Source organism: Chrysochloris asiatica, unplaced genomic scaffold, assembly GCF_000296735.1.
Source record: "Chrysochloris asiatica unplaced genomic scaffold, ChrAsi1.0 scaffold00266, whole genome shotgun sequence".
NCBI classification, from domain to species: Eukaryota; Metazoa; Chordata; class Mammalia; order Afrosoricida; family Chrysochloridae; genus Chrysochloris; species Chrysochloris asiatica.
Window position 1 is genome coordinate 3,442,499 of NW_006408784.1, and position 11,024 is coordinate 3,453,522.

The following is an 11,024-nucleotide window of genomic DNA, read 5'->3' on the forward strand; positions in this document are numbered from 1 at the left end:
CTGCTCCCATAAAGATTTACAGCCTCGGAAACCCTGTACAGGGTCGCTATGGGTCGGAACCAACTCGATGGCACTTAACAACAACCAACAAGTGGAAGAGTTAGGAAAAGACCACAGAACTATGTATTTGTTGTCGTTAAGTGCCACTGAGTCGGTACCAACTCGTGGTGGTGGTGGTAGTGGTGGTGGTGTGCCGTGGAGTCAGTTCTGACTCATAGCAACACTTATTGAGTTTCCAAGGAGCAGCTAGTGGGTTTGAACCGCCAACCTTGTGGTTAGCCATTTAGTACTTTTCCTACAGTTTCACACCAGGACTCTGAACTACATATAGAGATGGGGGGAAAGAAACACAGTGAGAGAACTGTGCTAATTCTAAGTATGAAAAATAGTCTAACATAAATGTCTAAACACGTGATTGTAACACTCACCAGAAGGTTCCAGTTGCATTGGCTCCCTTCTTCCTATTAACAGAAGCCTTCATTTAGGAGCTGCCAAAGGGGTGACCTTCACCCCCATTAACTTTGCAGAGGAAAGAAGAGACTTGTTCAGGTTTTCATAAACACAGGCCTGTGGCTGATCGCTAATGCTCCCATTTTGTAGAGAAGCAAACTGAGGTTAAATGGCAGCTAAGAAAACGTGGGAATGGTCCCTGCCACATTCACCTGGTATCATAAGAGTTTGAACTACCTGCATATAACCACCAGTCCACAGACCCTAGAGCCCTAGTGGTGTATGGTTGTACATGACTGCTGACATCAATTAATTATTATTGCTGTGTATCAAGCCACCCTCAAAATATAGTGGCTCCCAAGAATCATTTCTTACTCTCGGGATTTTGTGTTGGAGATGGACAGTTCCTCCGCTGGGTCAGCCTGCACTCACCCAGCAGCTGCATTCAGCTGGAGGGGTGGGCTGGGTTGGAAGGTCCAAGATGGCCACATTGGCTTGTCTGGATGGTGGAGCTAGCTGGTTAGCAACCCAACTCATCCTTGTGGTCACTCATCCTCCAGTAGTCAGCCTGCCTTCCTTATGTGGTGGTCAGGGCAGTCCTAAAATGATGAAGGCAGAAACTACAAAGTCTCTTGAGGTCTAAGCTTCAGAACCTACTATCGCTTCCACTACATTCTAGTGATCAAAGTAATCACATACGAGCCCATATGCAGAGAGGGAAATAGACTCCACCTTGGGATGGAAAAAGTTGCAAGAATTTATGACCGTGTTTCATCTAGCACACCTCTGTACTTAAAATTGTAGCCTTTCCTCCTCATTCCCAGAACTTGCTATCTTTCTTCCCTGCTTCATATTTTCAAAGCAACAAACATTTATGAAGGCTGTAAATCTTTGCAGGAGCAGAAAGCCTCATCTTCCTCCTGAGGATGGCTGGTGGCCTCGAACCACCAATCTTGTGGTTGGCAATCCTATGCTTATCCTATAGTCATCATGCTCCTTTCTGCTGTTTACTTCATTGCTATGGACCCAGCACCAAGAACACTGTCTAGCACACTGTTGTTGTTAAGCCATTGAGTGGGTTCTGACTCACAGCAACCTTGTTATATAGGCTGGAAATATTTGTGGGAGCAGTAAGCCTCATCTTCTCCAGCGGCACTTCTGGCTGGTGGGCAATCCAGTGCTTATCTTGCAGAGCCACCGCACTCCCTTGTCTAGCACATGGTACGTGCTTAGTGATGACTTATGAAAGGAATAAATGACTGGATGCTTTTAACCACCACACTACATGATGGGGAGCATAGCCCAATCACAACTATATCAACACGGTACACATACATTTAGAAATGAGAAGTTAGACCACACATTTACTGCTGTTCACTCCTGGAGGACAAAATCAGGCTCCTGGGACTACTCAGTTGAGAAGTAGACATGGATGTGACCCCATCAAAAGCAGCCACAGTGTGGTGACTCAGCAGGGGTTCAGACAGAATCAGACAAGTAGTGGTTACGAATCGGGCTGTGAACCTTAAGGTCAGCAGTTCGAAACTACCAGCCACTCCGCGGGAGAAAGAAGAGCCAAGGTTCACTTTTAGGAACCTGGGGAATGCTCAATCTTCAGAGGTGTGAAAAATCAGGATACCATGAAAGATACAAATGTGCAAATGAAAGTCCGATTTTCCTAGCTGATTATAATGCTTTATTGAAACCATCAAATTGATAAAATACTATTTTATGTTCCACCATAAGGAAAAAGATTGTCAATTAATTGTGAACGTCCATCAATTGTCATCTTGATTTCCAGTTTGTTAAAATGTGAAAAAGCCCTGCATTTCAGAATAAATGAATCACAGCACACACTGAACTTCTGATGGTGAGATTTCAGGCCCTTTTAATTCACCTCATTATGCTTTCAGAAACTTTGTTTGTTGTTAAAAGCTGCCGAGTCAGTTTCGACTCATAGCAACCCTGTATAAGGCTGGTGTGCTTGAACCACCAACCCTGCAGTCTAGTACATCAGCCCACAGTACCACACCAGGACTTCCTATAATTTACACAATTTACATTTTAAAAGAGATTTAATAGGTAAGGAAGGATGGATTTGGTAGGGTGGCAGAAGCTGGTTTGTGCTCCTTCCTGTAGGGATTGACGGGTGTACAGTAGGGCTGGTGGCCTTAGGGAGGCTGGCATTTGGTCACCCCTGCCCTCCCCAGTAGACATCAGAGCCCTGCCCCTGTAAGCGCCTTCTCCCCCATCTCTTCCTCCTCCCACCACCAATCTTCTGGAAAACAGTCTGTGGTCAGGTCTAACAAGGACAGAGGGTCCTCATTTCCTTTCTTAAAACATTTTTGAGAAAGTAAAAGAGCTACCAAAAAATATAAAGTTACAGAGTAAGCACTCGTTTTTATAACCCTCTCAACTGCTAATTTATTTGCTTTGCCTCTTTTATACAACAGAAACAAGAAAGTTAAACTCCCCTCTGTCCCCGATCCCATCTCCCTCTCTCCTTTTTGTTCTTCCAAGAAATATTTCTACGTTTACATACTTTGTGGGGCTTACTCTTTACTTTAAAGAACGGTATTATCTTACATTGTGCTTTTTAAAAATCACATGTTCTTTTGCAGTCTACCCACGTTGATAACCATTCCTTTGAGCCTGGATCATTCCCTTTTTTCTGATCATTCCTTTTTGTAGCGACCTAGTGTTCCAATGCTTTTCGGAAGCACTTTGAGACGGTCTCCAGTTGTTCATTTCCACTGTCTTCACGATCACCGCTGGACCCACACCCCTGTGCGCCCACATTGGTTCTTCCTATACAAGGCCATTTTCTTTAAACAGCTATTCAGAATCTACTCCCCAGGAGACCCTGTGCCGGGGGCTGCGGCAGAGCAGGGGGCGAGAGGAACCTGGGGAAGGGTTTGCTTTCACAAGTGATGGGGGTCAGCGTGGGAAGGTCACCTCCCTTCATCCCCGTTCCTCCCTTCTCCCTACGTCTTTCTCTGAACATCAACCCACGTCAACCCTGCATCACCCTTCCTGGACCTCCGCGCGGCCGGGTAACCTGCCAATTCGGACGAAAATGACCCGGCCAAGGTCACAAGGACGCGCGCTGAGACGGACTAGACGCCAGTCCCGGACGCCCAGCCCGGGCTCGCTCCGCTACAGAAGTCTCCGTTTCCGCTTCCGTCGTGACCGGCGTTGGTCGCGGTTTTGCTCCATCTCCGGGCTCTAGTTCCTCAGCCGCAAGAAACTCGAATCCTGCCACCGCCCTTTTTCGGGTCTCCAGCCGGGCCCCTCCTGGGAGGCCGAGCAGCCGTCTGCTCTCCGCTGCTGCCGAGTCCCTGAGGGCCGCCCGAGGCGGGAGCGGGAGGCCCGGCTCGAGCAAGTAGCCTGGCTCGGGTTCCGCCTCCGGCCGGGAGCTGATCGCGAGCACGAAGTCTCGTGGGCCGGACGCTCGGGAGCAGGGTCGGGGCGGGGAGGTCTGGAAGGCGGGCGGCCGGGCCGGGGGCGGGGCCGGAGGCGGGGCGCCGCCCCTCTGCGCACCCGCCGCCACCTCCCCTCCACTGAGAGCTTCCACCACGCGCTTGGCTGTCAGGCGCGGTGGCCAAGTGGTAAGGCGTCGGTCTCGTAAACCGAAGATCGCGGGTTCGAACCCCGTCCGTGCCTAGGTCTTTGAGGCTGGGGTTTTGGCCGTGGGGCTGTGATGCCTTCGCGTGCGTTATCGGTTCCCCTCCTCCACGTTATGACTTTTTAGTTTTCGAATCATTCTTGGGAACACAGCGAAGTCCGTCAGTCTCTCCCTCTTCTCTCTAGACCATCGGTGGCAAGTGCAGGCGCGGCTCTCGGGTTCTGCAGGAATTCCAGCCTGCTAGCGCGCTGTCCGGTACCAGCTGCTCCGGCGCGCCTGGCCCCGCGTCCCCTACGCCCGCGGCTCGTTATTCGAGCCGCAGTGCAGGCGTCACCTTCCCCTTGCCACCGTGGGGAAGGAGCACAGGCCTGAGACGAAGGCCCGCAGTGGTAGTGGTGCCGCCTGCGGGGACTGGCGTTCCGCTCTTTGCATGTATAACGGACTCGTGGACCCTCCAGAGAGGGCGCTGAGTTTCGGGCGCGGTGTTTCTGGTTCGGTTTCGTGTGAATTATCTAGGCAGCACCCTCTCTCTCCGCCTTCTTGTCTAGGAAACTAACCACATGGTTCAGCTAGTGGCCGTTTATTGCTTTCAGCCCTGGTGAACGAATCCTCTTATGACATCCCTGAAATCCTCTCTAGGATTTCTTTTTTTTTTTTAGTACTGTCGAGTCGGTTCCGACTCAGCGAACCTGAGTTTCTGAGGAGCTGCTGGTGAGTTTGAACTGCCAACTTTAAGGTTCAAACTGACTTTGTGGTCCATCCAGTGCTTATGCTACAGTGCCACACCAGGACTCCTCTCAGCTCCATTTAATATGCCTCCGTTGAGCGCCCCCATGCCGGGACTCTTTCTGATACAATTCAGTCTCCTCTGTCCCTCTTTAAATTATGACACTAATCCCAGACATACTTCTCCAGATACGGAACGTCACCTTCCTTATTCTACGTCCCACACTTCTATTTGTTGTGTTCAATGCCGTTTAGTCGGTTCCGACCCATAGCGGCACTGTAGCGGGTTTCGGAGGAGCAGCTGGTGAGTTTGAAACAACGACTTTGAGGTTCAAAGCGACTTTGCTGTCTTGCGCATTAACCATGGCTCAAAATCACATGACTTTTCCCGAGGTCTCATTGACGACCATAAAGAATTTTGGGTGGACTGAATGTCAGTAGAATCTCTTCAGGGCTGAGTTCTGGGGTTGTCATCATACAGAATGTGGGTTTCAGCTGCAGGGAGATACTGATCTTTTCTCGAAGATTCCAATAAATGGAAGAAATGTCCTTGATCTCTGAAGAGCATGCTTACCTGGTGTCAGTATCATCATTGAATTGTTACTGAAAAACAAATCCAAGCCCATTCTGACAAGTGCCCAGCCTAGATCTAGTCAGTTACTTGAAGTTGGGCAGGGAAACGGTCCTGGGCTTCTGGATATAACCTTGAATTTTGTCCCTTAATGTGTATTCCTGATGAGGAACTCAGAGTTTGGACACTGGGTTTCCTAGTTGTAGCGGAGAATTCAGCTCCAAGGGAGGGGAGGCAATAAGCCAAGTCCAAGTCAACAAAAGAGGGTCAAGGTACAGAAAAGGTCAACATGCAGATGTTAGGGAAACATGGGCTCCCAAAGGTGAAGGACCAGAGGCAGAGGACAAATATGGATCCCAGTTCAAGATCAAGGAGAGGTGATGAAAGTGAAGGCTGTTCAGACACAAGAACCAAGGCGAATCTGCAATGGAAAAGGTCTTGAGGTTGATTTGAAGACTAGTGGCTATTTACACGGATCACAGTAGAAAGATAGCGATGCCTACAAGGTCAGCCCTAGAGCAGCAATGCCACATGTGAAACCCAGTGTGGTTTCAGCAGGAGCCGAATGAACACCTAATCTAGACACCTATGTGGGGTTTATTGCATGGCCTCCATCTAAATCACTTACGTTCCCTGGACTTCAACTTCCTCTTTTGCAAATTTCAAAAGTTGAAGGACATGTTTCCTACATGCCTTATTCTAAGTTTCTACCTCAGGGTCTAGACCATGGGAGAAGTGAGAGAACCTCAAATCACCTCACCCATCTCTCTCATGGCTGCCAAGGTGGTGAATCACAGTAGCCCCTTTGACAGCCAGGCCCGAGCAATGCAATCTTAGGATGAGATCTTTTCCAACCAGGTTCCCATCAAGCCTCCATGCTGGGCAGGGCTAGAGCAATGCCCCTCTCCCATCACCAGTTTCTACTTGCTAGCCCACCTCCCATTTGCTTTCCCAGGTCCAGAAAAACAGAACAGAGGACCTCTGGGACTGTGGAAGGAGACATAGTCATTTGTGGGCAGTTACAACCTCCAGGATATTTTTAAAAATACAAACTGATTTAGGTTGGGCTTCTTCCTGTATGTGAATATTATTTAGCTTAAAAGCAGACTTTGGCAGTGTATATATATATATATTTTTGTTGTTGTTGTTGTTAAGTGCCGTCGAGTCGGTTCCGACCCATAGTGACGCTGTACAGGGTTTCCGAGGGTCTAAATCCTTACGGGAGTAGAAAGCCTCATCTTTCTCCCGTGGAGTGGATGGTAGTTTCTAACCGCTGACCTTAAGGTTTGCAGCCCGATTCGTAACCACTACGCTACCAGAGCTCTCCTAGGCTGAGTAGACCATGCGAAAGTTTTCCCTGTTTTGGTGGCTACATGGTGGTCAGGTGTGCAGAGACCTGAAGGGGCAATTGGGCCAGGCTTCAAAGTTCTGTGCTACATTTGGCCCGTATTTTGTCTGTAGGCTTTGTTCTGCTGGCTCCAGTTAGTGGAACGTGCAGATAGGGGTAGATTTCCAAGCCTCTTGACAAATTCTTAATTTGGAGGCAAGATCATGTAGGAATGAAAATGGAGCTTTAACCAGAGGACTTGCCCCTAATTAGGAAAAATGCCCTCTTTGGAATACTGAGCCAGGTGGGGGAAACCAACTTCTCCCTTTGAGCCCATGCTTCTCCTCACCCTAGGGATCAGTGTCTTAAAAAGAAATGAAGTAGAAATCTCCAGAATATTGCATGGCCATCGAATAATCCGAGGAAGTGGGCTGGAGCAAGGAGAGGTGGAAAAGCAGGCTGAGCTGGCCGCTTCCCACCCACCTGGGAGGGGACGGAACTCCGAGACAGAACTCCTTGGGAAAAAGGACGGGGCTCCTTTCCTGCCTGGCCCAGGTCCCCTGAAGTTTCCCCTCAGGCCATTGCCCCTTCCATCTGGGACTGGCCAGGGTTTTAGGGAATTTTAGGAAATGACTTGGCAGCTCATTCCTTTGGGAAAAGTGAGTGATTAGGTTTTTCCTCTGTAAAATGTGATGGAATCAGCCACACAGTAGACTGGGCCTGGCTTCCAGCAGCCACTTTGTGTTTTGATTTAAGCAGTTGTACTTAAGAATTTCAAGTGTTGACGGCTTTTTGATTTTGGTGTTCCTTTTGCATTCTTGTAATTTCCTGGAGCAGATACCACCTTCCTGTCGTCCCTGTCCCCGTGCCCCCCCCACCCCCACCCCATCTTTCTGAGCTTGGTATCTCAAGGTGGCCAGTGTTGTGGGGAAGTGACTTGAACATCAGACTTTTTTGCCCTGGAGCCTTCTTCAGGAAGCAGTTAAATGCAAGGTAGAAGGCTTGGTAGGAGGGAAGGATTTTAGCGAGACCCCCAGGGAAGTTGATGGAACACTCCTAAAACCCACCTGAAACTCTTCAGTTCTGTCCACTGGGAGGAGACTTGCATTCTCTCAACTCTTAAGTAAATTGCAACCTAGTGAATAATTAACTTCACCCTTAGAACTTTTTTTGGTGTTGGGAGGAGGAAAAATCCCAACCTATGAAAGTTGGTTTTGATTCATAGCCACCCTGTGTGTATACGGTGTCCAAGTAGCAGCTGGTAGGTTGAATCCCCGACCTTATGGTTAGCAGTCCAGTATTTAAGGAAAGACTAAGGATCCATTTTTGTCTAGCATAATTTGGGTGACAAAGGAGGTGTTGGACCCTTTTCATCTCTATTCCAAATCCTTAACAATTCTTGAGGTTCTGAGACATCCCTCCAGGGTTTCCCTGGGGTGGCCTTAGCTGCTACCACGGGTCTTCTTCAGTGCCCCTGGCCCGAAGCTGAACTCTCTGAACCTTCCTCCACCGAGTATTCTTTCTGAAGCTGCAACAGCAGGCCCCCTACTTTGTCCTAGGACAGCTTGGCTCTCCTTACTGCCAGAATTGGTTACGCTGCCAGGCTGGTTTGGGACTCTGTGCGAGCTGGTAAATATTTGGCTAGTCTTTGTGCTTTTCACAGAAGCACAGTGCTCCTTATCTGTGATTAGTCCCTGAAACATAGCTGTATCAGAAACCAAGGATCGGTTTGGTTTCCATGAGAGGTTTTCCTCTCGAGGTATCCCAGTGTGGGAACCACGAAGGTGGAATTTGGATAGTGACAGGCTGGGGTTCAAGCTCTAACTGCCACCTGCCATCTGGGCAACCTTTGGCAAGTGACATCTCTGTCCCACTTTCTTCCTTTGTGAAACAAACCTTATGGTCCTTACAGGTCATAGTGAGCTTTAGATGAAAAAATGCATTTTCCGGACCTGGTTTAACTGGTAGTTTTCATCCCTTTTGCCTCATCTTATTTTGGAGTCTGGGTGGCATGTATGTGTTGATATAGAGAGGTGCATAGTGGGTAAGGTCTGAATGCCAACTCCATTGCTTGCTAGCCACTTGGGCAAATTATTTAACCCATTGGGAACAACAGCTTCATAATTGATCAAAACCAGCTGTCTTTGAGTCAGCTCTGGTTTACGGTAATCCATGTGTGTCAGATAAGAGCTGTGCTCTTTAGTAGCTGGTTTTTCAGAAGTAGATTGCCAGGCCTTTCTTCCGAGGTGCCTCTGGATGGACTACAACCTACAACCTTGTGGTTTGCAGCTGAGAGTGTTAACTTCATGACCCAAGGTCTCATAATCGCTGTTGCTGTTAAGTGCCAGTGAGTTGGTTCTAACCCATAGCGACCCTGTATAGAGTTTCCAAAGAGCGGCTGGTGAGTTCAAACTCCCGGTCTTGTAGTTCAAACTGACCTTGTGGTCAGTTGCTTATCTTACAGCACTACACCAGGGCTCCTTCCTGAGAACCATTAGTCAGGGATAATACGTGGGCACTCCTCTAACCCTGTCTAGTTTTTTGTTACAGCTACTAGGTTACAGCTGTGGGGAAGACTGGCATGGCCCATCACTACTTACCCTGACTTTTACTCCAGCTCAGGATGCAAGTCAAGGCTGTACTGGGGAAAGGTCTCTCCCAGGATCTCACATCTGGCCTTTGGTGTAACAACGATACACTCCCAGACTTTTCGGGTGCAGCCAAGCCTCTCAGGTTTGGAGCCAGCAAGCTGTAGAACAGGAGATGGACTGGCTTGGATTAGCGGCATGGAGTCCTTAAAGGAACCCTGGGCGTGCAGATGTGGCCGCTTTGCACATCTGTTCTACAGTGCCTCTAGCCTGAAAGACCCACAGACTCCAGTTTTGACACAACTGAGTACATTTCATGAAAGGCAAATTGTTGCAGTCTTTCCAGGCTTGCCCTCTCCCTGACCCAATGGGCAAGACCAACACACTCTAGTGGGGCCAGCTAAGCAGGGCACAAATATGAAGAGGTCCAGGAGTTGGAAAGGGGAATCAGGGGATTTGATAGTCCCCAAAATTCTGTAAAGTAGCTGTCCTTGGAGAAAATAAATCAGCATTTTGTTGGATTCCCCCTTTTTTGTGACTCAGTTTTTATTTTGAATTTCAAACTGGAGGTAGGGGTAGACCATAATGTTTCAGTGTTTGTGGGGTCTCTCATAGTCCTGAGTGGCCTTGGACAGTGGGCAGGGTTTATGAAAGTTGCTGCTGGATCTGGGCAGGTGACTTCTCACCGACTTTGTGTGCTGTTTCCCTCCTCCCTTTTGCATGGTCAGGGAATTTTGAAATCACCTCCTGCGCCCGTACCTTGTCAAGGTGGGGATTGCACTGAGTAAAGACTGTACAACCCCTTGTGGTTCACAGATCCTTCCAAGATTCTGAGCCAGGAGGAGGGCACACAGTTGGAACCTGGGGCTGTGGGTTTGTAGAAGTGGGAGGAGGTGGGGGAAGAACTCTGAGATGTGCAGCTGGGAGATTTGGATCCCTCTATGAGAGACTTTGTGGTTGGTTCTCATGAAACTTACTTCCTCTCACTGGATTTCTGCCCTGGGGGCTGTGCGGTTCAAAAGAAAACATTGCTTTCTCCTCCTTGGAGGCTTCACTCATTCTCCTCTTGTTTTCTCCATGTTCACTGGAAAGTAGACCTCCTCCCTCTCCTCTGGAACGTGGGTTACTATGTGTGCTGATAGCAGTGGGCTCTGGGAGAGACTGGTCTGATAGAAAATGCTTAGGACAGGTATCATGGAAGAAGTGAAACCTGGCTCTCCCGGGTACTCTTTGGGTGACTTTGGGTAAGTAACTCACCTTCCTGGGACTTAGTTTCCCCACCTGTAATAGTACATACCCATCGTACACAGTGTTAAGAGGATTGAAAGGGAATATGACTATGAGCTGTCTGGCATGAGGTGGCCCCCAAGGTGGTGGCGCCTGGTGGTGGTTGTTAAGTGCTGTCGAGTCGGTTCCAACCCATGGAGACCCTGTATAGGGTTTCTGATGAGCAGCTGGTGAGCTTGAACCGCAAACCTCGTGGTTCAAACTGACTTTGCAGTCCAGTTTGTTAGCCCACAGCGCCACACCAATGACACTCTAGTTCACCCCAGGACCTTTGGAGCCAGGAGCAAACCCCAGTGAAGTCTAGGAAGGATGACCTGAGCCTGGCCCGCTCCAGCACTGGGTTAATGTCCAGGGAGAAAAATCACTAGAAGAAAGCTGAATCCTTGCTGGGGCTGGGGTGGAGATCCCTATTTCATCAGGTGGACATGCATGATACAGCTTGGAGGTGCA

General features: G+C 48.9%; 1 non-coding gene across 1 annotated transcript; it reads left to right on the forward strand.

Annotated features, from left to right (window-relative positions):
• Positions 1–4,041: 4,041 nt before the first annotated feature.
• On the forward strand, positions 4,042–4,113 carry TRNAT-CGU. The gene has a single exon. It is a non-coding gene; the product is annotated as a tRNA-Thr (tRNA).
• The last annotated feature ends 6,911 nt before the right edge of the window (positions 4,114–11,024 follow it).